This window comes from Oryza glaberrima, chromosome 2, assembly GCF_000147395.1.
Source record: "Oryza glaberrima chromosome 2, OglaRS2, whole genome shotgun sequence".
In the NCBI taxonomy this organism is placed as follows: domain Eukaryota; kingdom Viridiplantae; phylum Streptophyta; class Magnoliopsida; order Poales; family Poaceae; genus Oryza; species Oryza glaberrima.
The window spans coordinates 10,764,116-10,774,981 of NC_068327.1; the positions used below are offsets into that span (position 1 = coordinate 10,764,116).

The 10,866-nt window shown below is 46.5% G+C and overlaps 1 non-coding gene across 1 annotated transcript; it reads right to left on the reverse strand.

The window, feature by feature from the left end:
* Positions 1–7,163: 7,163 nt before the first annotated feature.
* On the reverse strand, positions 7,164–7,269 carry LOC127764890 (small nucleolar RNA R71). The gene has a single exon (XR_008016028.1). It is a non-coding gene; the product is annotated as a small nucleolar RNA R71 (small nucleolar RNA).
* Positions 7,270–10,866: the final 3,597 nt, after the last annotated feature.

The window sequence follows — 10,866 nt, forward strand, 5'->3', positions numbered from 1 at the left end:
CTAACGGTGAATTTATTACTTTGTCATGTAGGATGGCCGAGGAGGGACAACCACCGACTTACCCAGCCTTGGAGGCGTACTACGAGGCCCGTCATCGCGGGGCTGCGATCGAGGCGGGGAGGGTATGAATCGACATTAATTCACTTGTACACAAGTATCGGTAGCGTGTGTTTGACATTATATTAACTAATTGATTTACAATTGCTATTGCAGGTACTTCAACCACTCCGAGTTAGAGCTCATGCCCCCCCAGTGTTCGACGATAGGTACATCCCGTACCTAAGGGCGGCCGGGTTGCTCGGGGTGGCCTTGGTCGTGAGCAGAGGAATGCCAGTGTTCAACGCTCCTGCGTTGACAGCACTTGTGGACAGATGGAGGCCTGAGACACACAGCTTCCACCTCCCCAGTGGTGAGATGACCATCACTCTACAGGATGTGGCTATGATCTTGGCCCTCCCATTACGGGGGCATGCCGTGACGGGCAGGACAGAGAATCCTGGATGGCGTGCACAAGTGGAGCAGCTGTTTGGCATTCCACTGAACATTGAGCAGGGGCAAGGGGGCAAGAAGAAGCAAAATGGAATACCCCTGTCTTGGCTGAGTCAGAACTTCTCACAGCTTGACGACGACGCTGAGCCATGGCGTGTTGAGTGCTACGCCCGTGCATACATCTTGCACTTGTTGGGAGGGGTTCTATTTCCTGATGCTGGGGGTGACATTGCTTCGGTGATATGGATTCCTTTGGTCGCCAACCTTGGTGATCTGGGCCGTTTCAGTTGGGGCTCAGCAGTGTTGGCGTGGACATATAGACAGCTCTGTGAGGCCTGTTGTCGCCAGGCACCATCGTCCAACATGAGTGGTTGTGTGCTATTGATTCAGCTGTGGATGTGGTTAAGACTACCGGTTGGAAGGCCTAAGTGGAGGCAAAGCTCCACTACTTGGCCCTACAATGAGCCAGACATGGAGAAGACAGTGGCCTACCTTTTTGAGAGGACAGCCACTGCACATGCTCACCGGGATGTGGCATACAAGCATTATGTCAATGAGATGGACTGCTTACAGCCTCAACATGTAAGTACTTCCAATATCACTTCTAGTTAGACATTTACTTCTTTAATTGAGATACTAACCAACGACATCTCTTCAACTTTTGCAGATTGAGTGGTTACCATACCACACAAATGAGGCTTCAAGCCTGACCCTGAACTCGATGTGCAATCGAGACTCTGACTACTTCATGTACCAGTGCCCATTGATTTGTTTCTGGGCAGTTGAGTACCACCTTCCGCACCGTGTCATGCGACAATTCGGGAAGAAGCAAGACTGGCCGGTTGAGGACATCTCAACTGGAGTTGAATTACACAAGTAAATATTTCTTATCTTTGTTTTGCTTTCATTGTCAATGTTCAATTTTGTACCATTTAACCTTTGTCGATGCTCACTCTTGTTTCATCACCTTCCACTTGTCTAGGTATGACAGGGTGAGAACAAAGAAAGTGAAAGACTGGGGGCTTGAGCATAACAGATACATTGATGAATGGAGGACAGCCGGAAGGAACGACAGGTACATCGAGAATATACACCAAAATCATTTTTTCTCAGAGTACCTTCGTTGGCTACATAGGACATATAGACTGTTCCTCCGCCCTACTTGGACGGAAGCCGACATAGAGGATGACCGCGATTCCGATGAGGGGCGGAATCCCTATGATGTCCGGACTAGAGTTGGATATCAAATGGAGCACGCCCCACTTAGAGACAGAGTCGTAAGTTTTCTTGCATTTGTTAAAGTTATTTCCATTTACACCCTAGACCCTAACATATACATTCTCACGCTTTCAGTCGAGAGAGCTCCTCAGGAGTGTGAATGAAATGGGGCATGCCCTCCAAGCTCCGAGGGGTGGTGAGGACACAGAGAACACACTCCGCAATGTTTTAGAGGTAAAATTTATTTAGCACTTTGCATTACTTGAGTTATGCCTAACAAACTTCTTTTTTTTTAAAATGCAGAAAGTTCGTCAAAGGTGCCGGAAACTTGCAGCAAGATTAGGTTGCAGGTCGGTTGGATTGGACGACGTGTACCAACCGCGGAGACTACCACCACCACTACCTCAATCCGCGCGTCCAAGTACCGCTCGACACTCCATCAGGATAGAAGAGCGTGAAGAAGTTGGTGGCTCGTCATCGTCACGCATTCCGCAAGGGAGGGGAAAGGGGAAGGCGCCGGCTCCACCTAGCAACGACGATGACGACGACGACGAGGAGGATGAGGACTACGTCGCACCAGACGCTGAGGAGATAGACATGTCGCAGCTTCCCGACGCGCCTCAGGGGACGCAACCCACGCAATACAACTTGCGATCCACTCGGGCAGCGAAAAAGAGGTAAAATGAGCTTACCATTCTCAAATGTTATTTGATTTCCCTCATTTTGTTTTTAAAATGTTTTAAACACTGGATTTTCAAATGTAGGTACACTCCGGGCTCGCAAGCTATTCGGCGCCAACGGAAGAAGTGATTTGTATGAAGTTAATCTATTTGTTGGTAGTATGACATGTGTGGTGCACTATGTGATATAAAATGTGATGGACTATGTGAGGACTATGTGATGGAGTTTTGACATTGTTTCATGTGTGGAATATGTGATGGACTTTTGGCATTGTTTGATGTGTCGAATATGTGATGGACTTTTGGCATTGTTTGATGTGTCGAATATGTGATGGACTTTTGGCATTGTGATTTGTGCAATTGGAACTTGTTTTAGTCTGTATGATACTGTGAATTGTGATTTGAATTGCGAACTGTGAATTGGTACATTTGTGCAATATATATCTTCAATTTGCAGGGAGGCAGAGGCGCCAATCATCCTGGCGCCGCGGTCGGGGAGGGCGGCGCCAGCCGTAGCCCGGAGGCAGAAGGGTTTCGGTGGGGGACGAGGGCGGCGCCAGACACCCTGGCGCCGTAGTCCAAGAGGGCGGCGCCAGCCCGGGCCCGGAGGCAGAAGGGTGTCGGGCGAGGAGGAGGGCGGCGCCAGCCACCCTGGCGCCGCGGTCTGGGGCTGGGCGCCAGCCTTTGCCCGGAGGCAGAAGGGTGTCGGGCGAGGAGGAGGGCGGCGCCAGCCACCCTGGCGCCGCGGTCTGGGGCTGGGCGCCAGCCTTTGCCCGGAGGCAGAACAGACTTGGCAAAAAAAATTTGGGGGGGGGAGAAAGTTGGGGGGCCGCAGAGGAGGGGCGCGCCAGCCATGCTGGCGCCGTGGTATGAGGTGCCGCGCCAGTTTGGCTGGCGCCCCCGTTCTGCCCAGTCAGCACCTCCGGACAGCCCTAGTGCCACGGTGGCACGGGCTCGGCGCCAGTGTGGCTGGCGCCGCCATGTTGGGGTACGGCGCCAGCCGCTCTGGCGCCCCAAAAAGGACCATTTTTGGTTTAAGTTTTCCCAGGGGTCTATTTGTAAAATAAGTTTTCAAAAAGGACCAAAATGTCAAAAGTCCATCGTTTGGTTTATGTGTCTTAAATATATATGAATGAAGCTAGTCCACTATTTTTAAGGATGAGTGTGTACATAATAATAATTTCTTAATGAAAATTTTGTAACCATTTGTTATAATTGCAGTTCTAATTGGCAGGTGTATCTGAAAAGAACAGTTTCCACTTATTCAAAGACAAGAAAAACAATAAAATAATTTCCTTTTTCCTAGAGACATGCATCAAACTCATCATTTAAGGGATTATTTCACATTGGCCCGGCCTGTTTAGCGCAAACGCACGAGCTGATCATACGGCGAGCAGTGGGCGGCCCATCTGCCAGTGACGACTCGACGCGGGGCGAAGGGCGAGCGGCCCAAAGACTGCGTGGCCCAGCAGCGGTGGCAGCCTGACACGGGGCCGATCTGAGACGTCCGATCTTATGGATGGCTCAGATCGGTCCCGCGCCGATGAAATCGCCGCCGGAAAAGGGGTCTGAAAAACCTAACCCTAATCCCCTTTCTCCCCTACTATCCCTAATCCAATCTCCGGCGACGCGAGAGAGTGGACGATGGCGATGGTGGTGACGGCGGTCTGTCGAGGTGGAGCAGTCATGCGGCAGCGAGTGGCTCCGGCTTCGTCGGCTGGGAGGCGTGCTGAGGGCGCACCAAGCAAAGCCACGGTGTCGGCGGTTCGACGAAGCGGTCGCACGAGCGGCTGGGCTTCGTCGGTGGGGTTGGGGGGATACAAAGGCAGCGCCAAGCCAACGCTTGTCATCCTCGGCGAGGGACAGTGGAGGAACACCTAGACAGCGCACACACGGGGAGCTCGACGCGACTGTAAGGGGGTGAAGGTGCGGCGATGCCACTTCCCAGCAAGACCCACGCAGCCTAGGTACCTAGGTTTGCCTTAGATCGGCCCGTTAACAACCCTATGCATCGCTAGCTGCAAATAATAAAGCCTCACTTTATCAAGGTATTATAAATAGCTAGAAAAATATGTAACGCCATGTATCCTTTTACCTAGAATACTACACAGTACGGAACAAAAACCACCAAGTCCTAAATTCATTAAGAATTTTGACAGTCTCCCCTATAAATATGGACATCCACGACAGGCAGTCATATATTAAACTATTAATAATATCATTCCCACAGAGCGATCCATCCTTATAATCCATGGAAAAAAACTAATATATATCTAAAAAATTATTACAAGACTAAACCATGATATAGTTTAAGTGTTATTATGGACCTAAGCGATATGTTTTGATAGTGTGCAGATAAATGTGTATATAAGGGTGCTACTTCTCGCCCATGCATGCCGATCTCAATGTGTATCTAAAACCAAATAAACACAAGAGTGAGTATAGAAATACTCAGCAAGTACAATATGGAGGTAGAAAACACATACACACATGATTGGAAATAAAGAATATACACACATGATTGGAAATAAAGAATGAGCAAAAAGTTTTCTTTCTTTGAACAGAAATAGCAAGGTTAAAGAAAATAGTAATTCCCATCCTGGGCATAAATGAAATGAAGTAGTAGTTTCCATCCCGGACAGTTGTGAATACATCCTAGCATTTGCCGGCAAATCCAAGTAAGCGTAATCAACGCTTACCCACATGAACATGAATAAAACAAGATAGCACATCCATGAATCGCATGGAACATGAATAATTGAAACCAGAAACAAAGAACCAAATTGAAACCATATTACATATCCATGGCAAGCATGGAACTTGAATTATTTAACCAAAACCAGAATCCAGAATATTGAAACAAGAATAACATTGTAAACATAAGATAAACTTGAAATCTAAATGGTTTGAATAGCAATATGAATATAAGCAGTCACATATCACATAGAAATATATCATAAATAAATAGATAGAGCAAACAATCCATGAACCACACAATTAGTTCAAGATGCACTTGCCTTTAACCTTGACGGTAACCCAATGTATCACTCTCCACACCAGATCTCTCCACACCTGTGGAGCAAAACTACGAATAAACCACTATATTGAACTAATGATAATTACAAGGGATACCTGTTGACGGTCGTTAGCGATCAGTTTCGACTGTCAATCTAACCGAAATAGAGGAGAACTAGTTATGTTTGCAATGCATATTTATGTTAGAATAATAATATTCCACTAGTATTGGGTTTACTAACCTTTTGCAGAGAATGAACACAAAGTGGAGGAGAATCGATATCAAATCAAACGATAAATCAATCGGAGGATGTCGAGAATCAGACTTATGCATGAATGGGCCAAGAACTCAGAATTGACACGATGAACTGGGCCAAAATTCACAAGTCCGCAACAAGGATCAGGAGAGGAGGCCACCAGCCAAAACCTGGGCTGGTTGGGCCGGCCCATGGTTCGGCCGAACCAGGGGGTTTGGCCGAACCCTCCTTTTCTCTTTTGTAAGCTTTGTACTTTATTTAGAATACTCTTCTTTATACATTTTTGGTATGGAAATACTTTCCGAGTATATGAATGCCAACTTTACTTTATGTTCATGTTATACTGATTATACTGCTAGCTTATCTGGGAGATGCACAGGTATGGGTATAATGTTTGCTATTGCAATTACTCTATGTCATGACGACGATATTAGAGTAGTATCAGGTAGTTTAGGCATGGTGTCTAGATTATTGGGTATCATTATTTGGGGTTATATGCTACGGATGAGAGGTGTCTAGTATTAGTATTACTTTCTTTCTACTTAGCTTAGATAATTTAGTATGAGAATGAGAAGTTCTATGCTTGTGTGTCATTCTGCCCTATGAATAATATTAACCCCTGCTTAGACTATTATTATTACAAGTAATATATAAATTATTGGTACGGTTCTCATTCTCTATGATCTTCCCACGGGATTAAATAAATACGATACCCTTGGAATACTCTCGGGTGAAATGCTACAATGGTATATCCGTGCGCTTGCGGATGAACTCTATAACCATAATATACCAGGAGTATTTCTGTGCCATTGCTGGGAATTATATTTCTAGTAATGTCGTTAAGAAATACCAACAAGCATTTTTGGTGCCGTTGCCGGGGAAGATTTATAATAGAGATTACCAATACTAATACTTTATATTTTCCTCTGTATAATAACTGTCCTTTGCAGGCTAATCTTGGTTGTTTTCACTTTTGTTGTGGAAACAGGGTAGTGCATGACTGGTTTCAACTTGCCGGAAAACTTTAAAGAAAATTCAGAAGCTTTCTTTTGGAGCGTCAAGCCGCGAGTCATCGCTCCGAAGAAAACTCTCCCGACAAAGAAACCAGCCATATCAGCGCCCCCGACCTTCAAGACTATGGCTGACAAGACCCTTCGCGAATTCGCTGCTCCCTCTACTGACAACGTGGCCATTGGGCTGCAGATCAATATGGGAGACGTGGATTTCAATCTGAAGTCCAGCCTCATCACAATGACGCAGGGTAGCCCGTTCTGTGGCAAGCCTAATGAGGATGCCAATGCTCATTTACAACAGTTCCTGGAGATCTGCAGCACGTACACCATGAAGGGTGTCAGTCCAGACGCTGTCAAGCTGTGGCTGTTTTCGTTTTCTCTCCTTGGGAAAGCGAAGCAGTGGTTCTATGCCAATTGTGCTACAATCAACACCTAGGACAAATGCTCTACGACATTCCTATCGAAGTTTTTCCCGATAGGCAGAAACAACACCCTTCATGGATGAATTTTGAGTTTCCAGTAGACGAGGGATGAGTCTATTCCTGAGGCGTGGGAACGACTTCAGGAATATGTGGCCGCCTGTCCTCATCGTGGCTAATTCTACAGAATTTCTACAATGGACTCACTCCCACGTCTCACGACCACCTAGACGCGGTAGCTGGAGGAGCCTTTTTCTCTAAGACGGTTCGAGGAGCCGTCGATTTAATAGAGAAGATGGTCTCCAATATAGGTTGGAGCGTGGAACGACTCCAGACCCGTTAGTGGGGCATGCACACCATCAAGGAGACGGAGATGCTTGCTGCCAAGCTGGACCTCCTCATGAAACGCTTGGACGACCACAACAAGAGGCCACAAGGCACCGTCAAAGCCTTGGACTCACACGTTATGTGTGAGGTCTACGGCAGCACGGGTCACTCTGGGAATGACTGCCCGGAGACCCGTGAAGAGGCGATGTACATGGGCAACAACAACAACAACGGGTATGTCCACAAGGAGGTCAGGGGTGGAACCAACCACGCCTATATTACCAGGGAGGTAACAACAACGATAACTTCTCTAACCAGCCCTCCTTGAAAGATCTCATCTTTGCGCAAGCTAAAACCACAGATGCTTTAAGCAAAAAGCTAGGTGCTAATGACAAGATCTTAGAAAACATAAATGCCAAGCTAGATGGCTTCGCTTCTGCGTTCCAAAACCAGCTGAGCTTTAATAAGATGATTGAAACACAGCTGGCTCAATTAGCTGCTTTAGTACCTGCAAATGAGTCTGGGAGGATTCTGGGGCAGCCCGAATCCTTCGTTGAAAATGTTAAGGTGATCACAACGATGGGAGGTAAGTACTCTCATGATCCGCCATATCCTAACCCTACAGGGACTAGCAGTATCACCAGAGAAGCACCATCTGGTAACACGGCTGATGAAGAAGTTCAACCAGAGAAGACTGTGCCGCAAGAGTACTGCGACACATGATTGCTGCCGTTTCCTCAAAGAAGCAGGAAACCGTCAATGGACGAGCAGTTTGCTCATTTTGTTGAAGCAATCTAGAAGATCCACATCAACGAGCCATTGTTGGATGCTATGCAAGTGCCAACATACGCACGTTATCTCAAGGACATCCTCAACAATAAGAGACCGCTCCCGACAACGGAGGTGGTCAAGCTGACGGAGCAGTGCAGCAATGTCATACTCCACAAGCTCCCGGAGAAGAAAAAGGATCCGGGGTGTCCCACAATCACCTGCTTGATCGGGACACAGCAATTCGACCAATCCCTTTGCGATCTTGGAGCAAGTGTCAGCGTCATGCCCAGGGACGTCTTTGACAAGCTCAATTTCACGGTGTTGGCACCAACACCAATGCGCCTGCAACTGGCCAACTCGTCAGTCCGTTACCCGACAGGGATAGCGGAGGATGTGCCGGTTAAGATACGGGATTTCTTCATCCAAGTTGACTTCGTGGTGCTAGACATGGACACGGAAAATGAGATGCCACTCATCTTGGGGCATCCGTTCCTTAGTACCACGGAAGCCAACATCGACGTGGGAACGGGGAGTCAATCAAACCGTCGGGATCCAGAGAACACGTACCGACGAAACTCTTGAAAGTATGTCAACTTTATTACATCAATATGTGTGTTTACAAAGTGCATCTAAAGCACTCATCTCTCAACTCACGAACTAGGATTGAAACCTCGAAGTAAACCCTAACTTTTGTCTCCTAAAAAGTCGATATCTTCTAGCCTCAACCCCTCATCTATTTATACCAAAAAACCCCCTACTCAAAGTAGGTGTAGAACTCTTATTCACAATAAGGCTCAATCTTCTAATTATCTTTCTCTCCAAAAATCACAGCTGCACCGGCCATGAAAAATCCAGCCATCACCGTGTCGGACTCCTTCACGTGCCAATCCACCATTGACATGCATCCTTCTCCGTACGGCTCCCGCTCGGTCCCCTCGCTAGACCGTCCTGAGCCGGCTTACCGCCAACGTACAGCCACCGAGCCGCTCTGCTGCACACGTACATGCATCTATGCTACAGTACCTCGTGTACTGTAGCAGCTCTTTTTCTCCTCCAATTTAATCCAATCTCCTTCGCGAACAACAACGCTTGCACGCACACCTCGTGAAGCCCGTTACAAAGATCATTCCCACATGGTGTCCATCCACCGTGTGCCATCTCGTATCCAACTTCGTCACCCGGTATTCTTGACCGTCTGGACCTTAACTTCTCCCTGAGTTAGTCCCGATCCATACCGGTGACCGAAGTTGATCTCCAAGAATCATGACTCTAGTCACCTTCTCACATGGTATCTCGATCGCACTAGATCTCTGCTCCTCCCTGAGCATAGTCCCGGTCCTCACCATTGACCAAGGCTGAACTCAAGTCACCTGCACATAATCAGACAAAACAACCGTTTCTGGGCACAGATATCACAACCTGACCCATATTAGTCACATGCACTCACACCAACATCCACACATATTCTCAAACCAATTCATTGATTAAATCATTTGTAAAGACAATTTGTTCAACACAAATATTAATCATGACAATGATTTCACACTCTCTAATGGGTGTTTCTCTAAAGATCTTGACAAAGTTAATGGCTGGTCGTTTGCAGTGGGTGATCCTGAAAATGGTGCATGAGAATCAATATGGTTTCATCAAAGGAAGGACAATTCAAGATTGTCTGGCCTGGTCCTTTGAATACATTCATCAATACCAACAATCTAAGAGGGAAATAGTCTTAAGCTTGACTTTGAGAAGGCTTTTGACACAATAGAACATTCTGCTCTCCTGGCCATTATGAGTAGTACGGGTTTTAATGATAAATAGTTGGGGTGGGTCAAGCAGATACTTCCCTCAGGGAATTCCTCAATTCTCCTAAATTGCGTGCTTGGAAAATCTTTTAGCTGTAAGAGAGGGGTGAGGCAAGGGGATCCCTTGTCACCTCTGCTTTTTGTCTTGGGAGCAGATCTTCTGCAGAGAATAGTAAACAAGGCTTGCTCTTTGGGTTTGTTGACAAAGCCTATAAATGACCAAGATGGAAAGGGTTTTCCAATAATCCAATATGTTGATGACACTTTGATTCTGCTGAAAGCCTCACAGTTTGAGCTCTTCTGCTTCAAAGCATTGTTTAATTCTTTTGCTCTATCCACTAGTCTCAAGGTAAACTATCACAAATCTTGCATCTACCCAATCAATGTGACAGAAGACAAGATAGAGCTGCTTGCTGGTTTGCTTGGATGTAAGGTGGGTTCGATGCCTTTTACTTATCTGGATCTTCCTATGGGGACAACTAGGCCAAGGGTTATTGATTTTGCTCCTTTAGTGGATAGAGTGGAAAGAAGATTAACGGCTAGCTCAGCTTTTTTGCTAGGGGGGGGGGGGGGGGGTAGACTAACCCTAATCAACTTAGTTCTTTCAGCAATCCCCACTTTCTATATGTGCTCTCTGAAGCTTTCTTTGACATTCATTGAGGCTATAGACATAGCAAGAAAGAATTGTTTATGGAGAGGTAATAACCCACATTCTTCTAGAAAATCTTTAGCGTCTTGGGAGCTTGTTTGCAGGCCAAAAGAGAAAGGAGGTTTGGGTGTTATAAATCTCAGATTCCAGAATATGGCTCTTTTATTGAAGCACCTAGACAAGTTCTATAGAAATATGAACCTTCCCTAGGTGGATCTTATATGGA